The sequence below is a fragment of the Triticum urartu genome, chromosome 2A (genome assembly GCF_056163025.1).
Source record: "Triticum urartu cultivar PI428250 chromosome 2A, HENAU_Tu73, whole genome shotgun sequence".
Taxonomy (NCBI): Eukaryota; Viridiplantae; Streptophyta; class Magnoliopsida; order Poales; family Poaceae; genus Triticum; species Triticum urartu.
In genome coordinates, this window is record NC_141874.1 from 161,947,561 (window position 1) to 161,961,063 (window position 13,503).

Genomic DNA, 13,503 nt, shown 5'->3' on the forward strand with positions numbered 1-13,503 from the left:
AAGGACACTTGGCAATTCTCGGTCCATTCCGAGAACGTTTAACACCCGCTCACGAAAAGAGACAAGAGGGGTGCGCCGGTGCATGTGGGAGTGTCGGATTGCGAAACGGACAACGGGGAAAATGCTCTGATGCATGAGACGAACATGTATGCAAATGTGATGCACATGATGACATGATATGAAATGCATGAAATGAACAAAATGCAAAACAAAGACAAAAACCCAACCACGAAGGGAATCTGATAACTTAAAGCCGAAAATGGCAAGAGTCGGAGTTACAAACATGGCAAGTTACATCCGGGGTGTTACAACACTCCACCACTACGAGAGGATCTCGTCCTGAGATTTAGGACTGAAAGAACTCCGAATATTCGAAACGGAGGTGGTCCTCGCGTTCCCAGGTGGCTTCTCGGTCGAAATGGTGTGACCACTTCACTTTCAGGAATTTGATTGACTTGTTGCGAGTGTTGCACTCGGTTTCTTCAAGAATAGCAACGGGATGCTCATGATAAGACAAGTCTTCTTGGAGATCAATCTCTTCGAAGTTGATGGTGCGCTCCAGATTCTTGAAGCACTTGCAAAGCTGTGACACGTGAAACACATCGTGCACGTTTGCGAAGTTGGACGGAAGCTCAAGTTGATAGGCTCTGATACCAACTTGTAACACCCACAATGCGGCTATATCTCCCACGTGTCGGGGCACGACTTAGAGGCATAGCCACATGGTAGGTCTATCGCAAGAGGGGTAATCTTTACACATCCCATGTACTGAATAAGAAAGGGATAAAGAGTCGGCTTACAATCGCCACTTCACACAATACATAAATAATCCATACATCAACCAATGTACAAACAAAGGTCCGACTACGGAACCAAAATAAAGAAAGACCACCCAAATGCCAGATTCCTGATCGTCCCAACTGGGCTCCACTACTGATCATCAGGAAAGGAAACATAATAGCGACCCAAGTCTTCGCCGAACTCCCACTTGAGTTCGGTAGCGTCCCCTGCACTGGCATCATCGGCACTTGCATCTGTTTGGAAGTATTCATGAGTCACAAGGATTCAACAATCTCACACCCGCGAGACCAAGACTATTTAAACTTAAGGGTAGGAAAGGGTAGTGAGGTGGAGCTGCAGCAAGCACTGGCTTATATGGTGGCTAACATACGAAAAAGAGAGCGAGAAGGGAAACAACGCACGGTCGAGAAGCTATAAGTGATCAAGAGGTGATCCTGAAGCTACTTACATTCAAGCATAACACAAGACCGTGTTCTCTTCCCGGACTCCGCCGAAAAGAGACCATCATGGCTACACACGTGGTTGATTCATTTTAATTAAGTTAAGTGTCAAGTTCTCTACAACCGGATATTAACAAATTCCCATCTGCCCATAACCGCGGGCGCGGCTTTCGAAAGTTCAAACCCTGCAGGGGTGTCCCAACTTAGCCCATCACAAGCTCTCATGGTCAACGAAGGATGTAACACCCACAATGCGGCTATATCTCCCACGTGTCGGGGCACGACTTAGAGGCGTAGCCGAATGGTAGGTCTGTCGCAAGAGAGGTAATCTTTACACATCCCATGTACTGAATAAGAAAGGGATAAAGAGTCGGCTTACAATCGCCACTTCACACAATACATAAATAATCCATACATCAACCAAGGTACAAACAAAGGTCTGACTACGGAACCAAAATAAAGAAAGACCACCCCAAATGCTAGATCCCCGATCGTCCCAACTGGGCTCCACTACTGATCATCAGGAAAGGAAACATAATAGCGACCCAAGTCTTCATCAAATTCCCACTTGAGTTCGGTAGCATCACCTGCAACTATTTGGAAGTATCCGTGAGTCACAAGGACTCAATAATCTCACACCCGCGAGATCAAGACTATTTAAGCTTAAGGGTAGTAAAGGGTAGTGAGGTGGAGCTGCAGCAAGCACTAGCTTATATGGTGGCTAACATACGCAAATGAGAGCAATAAGAGAAGCAACGCACGGTCGAGAAGCTATAAGTGATCAAGAAGTGATCCTGAAGCTACTTAAGTTCAAACATAACACAAGACAGTGTTCTCTTCCCGGACTCCGTCGAAAAGAGACCATCACGGCTACACACGCGGTTGATTCATTTTAAATAAGTTTAAGTGTCAAGTTCTCTACAACCGAATATTAACAAATTCTCGTCTGCCCATAACCGCGGGCACGGCTTTCGAAAGTTCAAACCCTGCAGGGGTGTCCCAACTTAGCCCATCACAAGCTCTCACGGTCAATGAAGGATATTCCTTCTCCCAGGAAGACTCGGTCATCCTTGGAATCCCGGTTACAAGACATTTCGACAATGGTAAGACAAGACCAGCAAAGCCTCCCGATGTGTCGACAAATCTCGATAGGAGTCACACGTATCTTGTTCTCAAGGCACACCGGATGGGCCGGACGTCGGTTTGGCATAGACCCTGGTTGCCCAGGGGACGCCGGACATCGCCTGGTTTGGACCAACACTCAGAGGAGCACTGGCCCAGGGGTTTAAAATAAAGATGACCCTTGAGTCCGCGGAACCTAAGGGAAAAGGCTTAGGTGGCAAATGGTAAAACCAAGGTTGGGCCTTGCTGGAGGAGTTTTATTCAAGGCGTACTGTCAAGGGGTTCCCATAACACCCAACCACGTAAGGAACACAAAATCAAGGAACATAACACCGGTATGACGAAAACTAGGGCGACAAGATTGGAACAAAACACCAGGCATAAGGCCGAGCCTTCCGCCCTTTACCAAGTATATAGATGCATTAAAGTAAATAAGAGATAATAATTATATCCCAACAATATCCATGTTCCAACAAGGAACAACCTTCATCTTCACCTGCAACTAGCAACGCTATAAGAGGGGCTGAGCAAAAGCGGTAACATAGCCAAACAACAGTTTGCTAGGAAAGGTGGGTTAGAGGCTTGACATGGCAATATGGGAGGCATGATATAGCAAGTGGTAGGTAGCGTGACATAGCAATAGAGCGAGCAACTAGCAAGCAAAGATAGAAGTGATTTCGAGGGTATGGTTATCTTGCCTGCAAAGTTCTCAGAGTTGTCGAAAGCTTGATCCTCGTTAGCGTACTCAACAGGTTCCTCGGTCACGTACTCGTCTCCTGGCTCTACCCAAAGCAAGACCTCAAGCAAAGGACCACCAATCAATCACGGTGCAATGCACAAGTAACATGATGCAATACATGACATGATATGCGAGATGGGATATGCAATGCACATGCGTGCTCCGGAAGGGAAAGAAAGATCAAGGCATCAACTTGGCAAACGAAGTGTGCCGGTGGAAAGATGAGATGATTTCGGTTGAAATCGATATAAAGATCACCGGAAACAGATGCACGGTTTGCAAATGGCTAGCAAAACAAGAATGGCACAATTTTGCGGTTAACAGCACAATGCCATCTAGAATGCAACAAGAAACTAAGCTACTGTACTTCAACATAGCAACAAAGTATATGGCAGTGATGTACACAAGATGCTTGACAAAACATGATAACTGAGCTACGGCTAAATAACACAAGAGCAGGTTCAAACAAGCATGGCAAAAGTGCAAAAGATATCAGCTTCACAGACTTAGTGAAAATACTAACATGCCAGAAATAACATCAGGAAGCCATGTTTAGATCAAGAAAACAACATGCTACAGGAACATATCATAGCAAACAAAGGCATGGCATGATTGTACTGAAAGCACAGATCAAAAGTACCTTACTGAACATGAGCCAAAAAGGCACAGAATATATGATGGCACCCATATAAACATAGCAAGTTTTATTAACAGTTTCTGACTTAACAGAAAAAGAGCATGACAAAAACAGAATTATGAAGGCGACTTTGCTAGCTCATGCCACTCATCACAAAGCCTTGCATGACAAAACAAGCATACCAGCAGCAAGATGACATGTTCATGAAGCTAACCATGGCAAGATCAAGTTCATAGCATGCATGGATCAATAGCAACAACCATGACAAAATTGATTAACATGTAAACAATCTGGCAGGAACGTTTTATAGCAAAAGTAGAGCAGGAACAAGACATGCTAGAGCACTCCATAATTGCAAACAGGGGCATGGATGGATAGAGTGTAACCACATTTTCAAAACACCTTTACTGAAGCATCTCAAAACAAGCATGGATATCACTGTAACATCAAGTTTACAAGGCATCAAAATAACAGCAGGAAAAGGACTTGGCAAAAACCTAAGTCTCTGAAAATAGCAACATTGCGGAGGCTACTTTGCATGCTTGTGCTAGTCACCACATAGATTACAAAAATACAAGACAAGCACCCCTGTAAAGATGGCATGACATAGTTCAAAACACAAGTAGAGCTCATGCTCATATGAAGCACACATCAAATGTGACTAAAATGACAAATTACCATGATATGATAAGTAATAGCAGTGAACATTTTATAGCACTCTTGCATCAATGATTAGGGCAACAAGATGAACTCAAACAAGCATGCCACAATGTAATGAAATGAAGAGCATCTCACAGTAAACATTTTGATATATCATATGCATCATTTGGAGCAACGAGCGCGGAGATATGAGGCGATGAACAGGGGCATAAAATTTCACACGGAAAATATAGTGTGGAATTTAACCTCGCCCAGATCTAGGGTTATTCATTGGCGCCCAGACCGAGGCCGGATCCGAGCTCTTGCCGGAGTTGGTGGGAGGTCGCCGGAGATGTCGGGGGAGATGGTCGGAGAACTCGCCGGCGATGAGGAGGAGCGGCGGAGGCGCGGGGCACCAGGCGGTGTCGTGGTCAGCAGGCGGCGGCGTGGGGCACCGGGCGGCGGGGCGCGGCGTGGAGGCGCGGGAGGCGGCGGCGGCCGGCGTGGAGGAGCAGGGCGGCGGGGGGCGCGGCGTGGAGGCGCGAGAGGCGGCGACCGGGATGCGGGGGCCGTCGATGGGCTTCGGCGGACTGAGGCGGCTGGCGGGGCGGGGATCCACGTGGCGGCGGCAGGCGGACGTGTCCGGCGCAGTCTGGACACGTCCGACGGCGAGGAGGAGCGGGGCTAGGTTTTCATCTATGCGAGAATTTCGGGGAGGGCACATATTTATAGCTAGGAGGTAGGAGTGTCCAAATGAGGTGTAGTTTTAGCCCACACGATCGTGATCCAACGACGGAGGACATGGAAATGGTTTGGATGGTTTATTGGGCCGTTTTGGAGGGGTGTTGGGCTGCAACACACACGAGGCCTTCGCGATTACCCGGTTAACCGTTGAAGCATCAAACGGACTCCAAATGGAACGAAATTTGACAAGCGGTCTACCGGTGGTGTACCAAGGCCACTTGGAAAATCTCGGTCCATTCCGAGAACGTTTTACACCTGCTCACGAAAAGAGACAAGAGGGGTGCGCCAGTGCATGTGGGAGTGTCGGATTGCGAAACGGACAACGAGGAAAATGCTCCGATGCATGAGACGAACATGTATGCAAATGCGATGCACATGATGACATGATATGAAATGCATGACATGAAAAAAATGCAAAACAAAGACAAAAATCCAAGCACGAAGGGAATCTCATAACTTAAAGCCGAAAATGGCAAGAGTCGGAGTTACAAACATGGCAAGTTACATCCGGGGTGTTACATTATTTCATTGAAATACTCTTATTCAAGTATCTTTTTATGCTATCCAGAAATTCTATATCATTTCGAATCAACAATATGTCATCCACATATAATATTAGAAATGCTACAGAGCTTCCACTCACTTTCTTGTAAATACAGACTTCTCCAAAAGTCTGTATAAAACCATATGCTTTGATCACACTATCAAAACGTTTATTCCAACTCCGAGAGGCTTGCACCAGTCCATAAATGGATCGCTGGAGCTTGCACACTTTTTAGCACCCTTTGGATCGACAAAACCTTCAGGTTGCATCATATACAACTCTTCTTCCGGAAATCCATTCAGGAATGCAGTTTTGACATCCATTTGCCAAATTTCATAATCATAAAATGCGGCAATTGCTAACATGATTTGGACAGACTTAAGCATCGCTACGGGTGAGAAGGTCTCATCGTAGTCAACTCCTTGAACTTGTCGAAAACCTTTCGCAATAAGTCGAGCTTTGTAGACAATAACATTGCCGTCAGCGTCAGTCTTCTTCTTGAATATCCATTTATTTTCTATTGCTTTCCGATCATCGGGAAAGTCAACCAAAGTCCACACTTTGTTCTTATACATGGATCCCTTCTCAGATTTCATGGCCTCAAGCCATTTCACGGAATCTGGGCTCATCATCGCTTCCTCATAGTTCGTAGGTTCATCATGGTCAAGTGACATAACCTACAGAACAGGATTACCGTACCACTCTAGTGCGGATCTTACTCTGATTGACCTACGAGGTTCGGTAGTAACTTGATCAGAAGTTTCATGATCATCATCATTAGCTTCCTCACTAATTGGTGTAGGAATCACTGGAACTGATTTCTGTGATGAACTACTTTCCAATTCGGGAGAAGGTACATTTACCTCATCAAGTTCTACTTTTCTCCCACTCACTTCTTTCGAGAGAAACTCCTTCTCTAGAAAGGGTCCATTCTTAGCAAAAAATGTCTTGCCTTCAGATCTGTGATAGAAGGTGTACCCAATAGTTTCTTTTGGGTATCCTATGAAGACACATTTCTCCGATTTGGGTTTGAGCTTATCAGGTTGAAGCTTTTTCACATAAGCATCGCAGCCCCAAACTTTAAGAAACGACAACTTTGGTTTCTTGCCAAACCACAATTCATAAGGCGTCGTCTCAACAGATTTTGATGGTGCCCTATTTAACGTGAATGCAGCCGTCTCTAAAGCATAACCCTAAAACGATAGCGGTAAATCAGTAAGAGACATCATAGATCGCACCATATCTAGTAAAGTACGATTACGACGTTCGGACACACCATTACGTTGTGGTGTTCCGGGTGGCATGAGTTGCGAAACTATTCTGCATTGTTTCAAATGTAGACCAAACTCGTAACTCAAATATCTAGAAACTTTATTTTCTTATTACGGTGATTTTCCACTTCATTATGAAATTCTTTGAACTTTTCAAATGTTTCAGACTTATGTTTCATTAAGTAGATATACCCATATCTGCTTAAATCATTTGTGAAGGTGAGAAAATAACGATACCCGTCGCGAGCCTCAATATTCATTGGATCACATACATCAGTATGTATGATTTCCAATAAGTCTGTTGCTCGCTCCATTGTTCCGGAGAACGGTGTTTTAGTCATCTTGCCCATGAGGCATGGTTCGCAAGTACCAAGTGATTCATAATCAAGTGATTCTAGAAGTCCATCAGTATGGAGTTTCTTCATGCGCTTTATACCAATATGACCTAAATAGCAGTGCCACAAATAAGTTGCACTATCATCATCAACTCTGCATCTTTTGGCTTCAACATTATGAATATGTGTATTACTAATATCAAGATTTAACACAAATAGACCACTCTTCAAGGGTGCATGACCATAAAAGATATTACTCATATAAATAGAACAACAATTATTCTCAGATTTAAATGAATAACCATCTCGAATCAAACAAGATCGAGATATGATGTTCATGCTTAACGCTGGCACCAAATAATAATTATTCAGGTCTAAAATTAATCCCGAAGGTAGATGTAGAGGTAGCGTGCCGACCGCGATCACATCGACTTTGGAACCATTTCCCACGCGCATCGTCACCTCGTCCTTAACCAATCTTCGCTCAATCCGTAGTCCCTGTTTCGAGTTGCAAATATTAACTTCAACTCCTGAAACATCTCATATGCTCCATGACGTTCAAAACGTCGTTGAAGTCCCGGTTCTAAGCCGTAAAGCATGGCACACTGAACTATCGAGTCGTCATCAACTTTACTCTGCCAGATGTTCTTAACGTCATCAACGGCATCTGCAGCTGGCCTGGCACCCAGCGGTGCTTCCAGGACGTAATTCTTCTGTGTAGCAATGAGGACAATCCTCAAGTTACGGACCCAGTCCGTGTAATTGCTACCATCATCTTTCAACTTTGTTTTCTCAAGGAACGCATTAAAATTTAACGGAACAACAGCACGGGCCATCTATCTACAACAACATAGACAAGCAAAAATACTATCAGGTACTAAGTTCATGATAAATTTAAGTTCAATTAATCATATTACTTAAGAACTCCCACTTTGATAGATATCCCTCTAATCATCTAAGTGATTACGTGATCCAAATCAACTAAACCATAACCGATCATTACGTGAAATGGAGTAGTTTTCAATGGTGAACATCACTATGTTGATCATATCTACTATCAGATTCATGCTCGACCTTTCGGTCTCAGTGTTCCGAGGCCATATCTGCATATTCTAGGCTCGTCAAGTTTAACCCGAGTATTTTGCGTGTGCAAAACTGGCTTGCACCCGTTGTATAAGAACGTTGAGCTTATCACACCCGATCATCACGTGGTGTCTCGGCACGACGATCTTTTGCAACGGTGCATACTCAGGGAGAACACTTGTACCTTGAATTTTTTTAGTGAGAGATCATCTTATAATGCTACCGTCAATCAAAGCAGAATAAGATGCATAAAGGATAAACATCACATGCAATCAATATAAGTGATATGATATGGCCATCATCATCTTGTGCCTTTGATCTCCATCTCCAAAGCACTGTCATGATCACCGTCATCACCGGCGCGACACCTTGATCTCCATCGTAGCATCGTTGTCGTCTTGCCAACTATTGCTTCTACGACTATCGCTACTGCTTAGTGATAAAGTAAAGCAATTACATGGCGATTGCATTTCATACAATAAAGCGACAACCATATGGCTCCTGCCAGTTGCCGATAACTCCGTTACAAAACATGATCATCTCATACAATAAAATATAACATCATCCCTTGACCATATCACATCACAACATGCCCTGCAAAAACAAGTTAAACGTCTTCTACTTTGTTGTTGCAAGTTTTACGTGGTTTCTACGGGCTGAGCAAGAACCGTTCTTACCTACGCATCAAAACCACAACGATAGTTCGTCAAGTTAGTGCTGTTTTAACCTTCAATAAGGACCGGGCGTAGTCACACTCGGTTCAACTAAAGTTGGAGAAACTGACACCCGCCAGCCATCTGTGTGCAAAGAACGTTGGTAGAACCAGTCTCGCGTAAGCGTACACGTAATGTCGGTCTGGGCCACTTCATCCAACAATACCGCCGAGCCAAAGTATGACATGCTGGTAAGCAGTATGACTTGTATCGCCCACAACTCACTTGTGTTCTGCTTGTGCATATAACATCTATGCATAAACCTGGCTCGGATGCCACTGTTGGGGAACGTAGTAATTTCAAAATTTTCCTACGCACATGCAAGATCATGGTGATGCATAGCAACGAGAGGGGAGAGTGTCGTCTACATACACTCGTAGACCATAAGCGGAAGCGTTATGACAACGCGGTTGATGTAGTCGTACATCTTCACGATCGATCGATCCTCAGTACCGAACGTACGGCACCTCCGCGTTCAGCACACGTTCATCTCGGTGACGTCCCGCAAACTCATGATCCAGTAGAGCTTCCGGGAAGAGCTTTGTCAGCACGATGGCGTGGTGACGGTGTTGATGAAGCTACCGACGCAGGGCTTCGCCTAAGCACCGCTACGATATGACCGAGGTGGATTATGGTGGAGGGGGGCACCGCACACGGCTAAAAGATCAATGATCAATTGTTGTGTTTCCAAGGGGTGCCCCCTCCCCGTATATAAAGGAGCGGAGGAGGGGGAGGGGGCCGGCCTCCTATGGCGCGCCCCATGAGGAGTCCTACTCCCACCGGGAGTAGGAGTAGGAGAGGAAGGGAGAGAAGAAGAGAAGGAAAGGGGGCGCCCCCCCCCTCATTGTCCAATTCGGACTAGAGGGGGAGGGGGCGCGCGGCTGCCCTGGCCGCCCCTCCTCTTCTCCCACTAAGGCCCATTAGGCCCAATATACTCCCTGGGGGGTTCCGGTAACCCCCCGGTACTCCGGTATATGTCCGAAACCTCCCGAAACACTTCTGGTGTCCGAACATAGTCGTCCAATGTATCGATATTTACGTCTCAACCATTTTGAGACTCTTCGTCATGTCCGTGATCATATCCGTGACCCCAAACTACCTTCGGTACATCAAAACACAAAAACTCATAATACCGATCGTCACAGAACTTTAAGCGTGCGGACCCTACGGGTTCGAGGACTATGTAGACATGACCGAGACACGTCTCCGGTCAATAACCAATAGCGGAACCTGGATGCTCATATTGGTTCCTACATATTCTACGAAGATCTTTATCAGTCAAACCGCATAACAACATACGTTGTTCCCTTTGTCATCGGTATGTTACTTGCCCGAGATACGATCGTCGGTATCTCAATACCTAGTTCAATCTCGTTACCGGCAAGTCTCTTTACTCGTTCTGTAATGCATCATCCCGTAACTAACTCATTAGTCACATTGCTGACAAGGCTTATAGTGATGTGCATTACCGAGAGGGCCCAGAGATACCTCTCCGACAATCGGAGTGACAAATCCTATTCTCGATCTATGCCAACTCAACGAACACCATCGAAGACACCCGTAGAGCACCTTTATAATCACCCAGTTACGTTGTGACGTTTGGTAGCACACAAAGTGTTCTTCCGGTAATCGGGAGTTGCATAATCTCATAGGCATAGGAACATGTATAAGTCATGAAGAAAGCAATAGCAATAAATTAAACGATCAAGTGCTAAGCTGACGGAATGGGTCATGTCAATCACATCATTCTCCTAATGATCTAATGATGTGATCCCGTTGATCAAATGACAACTCATGTCTATGGCTAGGAAACTCAACCATCTTTGATCAATGAGCTAGTCAAGTAGAGGCATACTAGTGACACTATGTTTGTCTATGTATTCACACATGTATTATGTTTCCGGTTAATACAATTCTAGCATGAATAATAAACATTTATCATGATACGAGGAAATAAATAATAACTTTATTATTGCCTCTAGGGCATATTTCCTTTAGCCACCATAAAATACCTTGGACCTTGACCGGCCATCGTCCAACAGAAGGGATAAAACCTCTTCAATAACGCCTCCAAGGAGGAGATGATGTCAAAGTCCCATCTTGGTTGGCATTGACTCTAGTTGGGATAAGGATTTTGTCCGAAGTGTTTCACCCCACCATGAGATTGATCTAGTGAGAATGTGCCCAACATAGACGGTCTTAGACTGGACCACAATAGGCACAAGAATCGTTGCGAACCCATCCCCATCCACTAGCATACTGTATTGGGTAGGTCTGAGAGCGATGCCGCTACAGACACACACCACTCACCTGGTCACGCTAGACACAACCAGCGTAGCCACACCTTTTTTTTTACCAAAGCAAGCGAGAGTTCTACCAATCATTTATACAATAAAAGGAGTTGCCCCGTTAATAAGGAAAACCGGATGAAAACCACACCGGGCCATGGTGGCACGGGAAAACCGAACTCGAGCACACATTATAGGAAACCACACACGTCAATACAAACGCAATGCCACCATCGTCACCCCTCAGTGAGCTCACGCCCCTGGCTTCGCCTGTTTGCAATAGCTGGCAAATAGTTCAAATAAACCCATGCCAATAGTACCACACATGTATACTCCAAATCCTCGCTGGCGCCAAACGTGATGATGGAAGGTTGCTCCAACTTCTGCGAAAGAGCACGATCACCACTCGACACAGTCGCTCCTCCGATGGAAGGACTTATTACATGGATTTACCGACTTCAATTTTGTGTGGCAAATCTAAATTATTTCATGTTTAATGCTAGTAAGTTTTCATTTCTAAAACGATTTGGGAACCGAATGAGTAGAAAACATGAAACATCCTATTCCTACATAAAAAAGCCTACAAAAACTCTACACAAATGTTTTTTTTTGAGGGATAACAAATGGTTTATTTTAGATTGTAAGATCCATTACTTTAGCTAACCGTTTAGATATATCTTGTACGTTAAGATCTTTTAAAAAAATACACGTAGGAACAGCATTGCTCACAACAGAGCATTCACACATGGTCACGGCATATGGATAACGTGTTTGACTATCCGGACTTAATTCCATTCAAGATACGCAAACTACATTTCAAACAATTCATCTCAGTCACTCAGTTGTATATACAGGAATATTTTTCCCACCGACTGAATGTCTGCATCTTAGTTGCTTTCCGGCCAGTACTTCTTAACTAAGGTTTCTTGATGTTTCTTCCGGGACACGTACGACCGCTGAGGAAAGCATGATACTGTTAATTCAACGGCTGCTAATTAAGTTAATTCATACGGTTCCAAGACGTCAAAATCAGCTGTATTATTGATTCGTCTCTAATGGCAAAGCCTGTTGAATTTTGGCACATTGCTCCAACAGACTAATCAAATGACCAACTAGTCAATCAGCTACCTGAAAGAACAATGGAGCATCTGTTGGATGATCTGAATAAGTGAGGATGGACATATTTCTTAGACCAATGGTGTCAGATACTGAACCTAACAACATGTTCTACCGGAAAAACATGGAACAGAGCTGATAGCTGTAGAGATCACAGCCCAACACGAAGTATCTTTCCAGCAATTGAAAATCGGAGACGTGCAGTAGTCGACAGAGCAGAATACAGACAGCCTGAACTCTGCGTTGCCGATCAAAAATACTATCCCTGAACCAAACGGAAACTGAGCTGCCAATCTGGGCAGTGTATAAATAATGAACATCGCCAGCAAATGAAACCTGGTAATGATGTGTTTTATCAGTGGTTTAGCCTGTCCATTTCGGACAACGATGCATGCACACCCTACACGGCTGCGCCGGCGCCAGAATTCTTAAACGGGGTGTTATCATGTCAGCATTATAGCAATTTGTTTGACCTGTCATTATAGCAAAATCAGTTTTGCTTTCACGACTGCGTTTTATTAGAACACAATACGAACGTAGATGTTCATATATACGCGCATACACCCATCCCTATGAAAAACACACACGCAAAACCTACCCTCATGAGCATATCCAAGAGACTGGGCCGACATATCATCTTGAGATTAACAAAGACACTACAGACACCTCGTAGTCGACGGAAATCTCTCCTCCCACTAAACGCGCATCGCCGAAAATCTTGAAAGAAATCCAGGAAAATGCGAGCACCAGGACTTGAAGGGATAGCACTGTCCTACTAACCATTGAACCACAAATGCGTTCTAGCAAAGCCTCGTGTGAACTCTGAACTGTGAACCTCATGTTTTTTTTTTCTATGAACCTCATGCATTGGTTGCCTCCTGAGATTTTTCATGTCCATCCAGGGCTTCAGGCCCATCTTTCTCATACGCCAGGCCGAATTATCACGAGCCACCTAGAGCTCAAAATTCGTATTCGTCGCTCTGTTGTACTATTATATATTGCTTCTAGCGAGCTAGAAGCATCGTGTCACT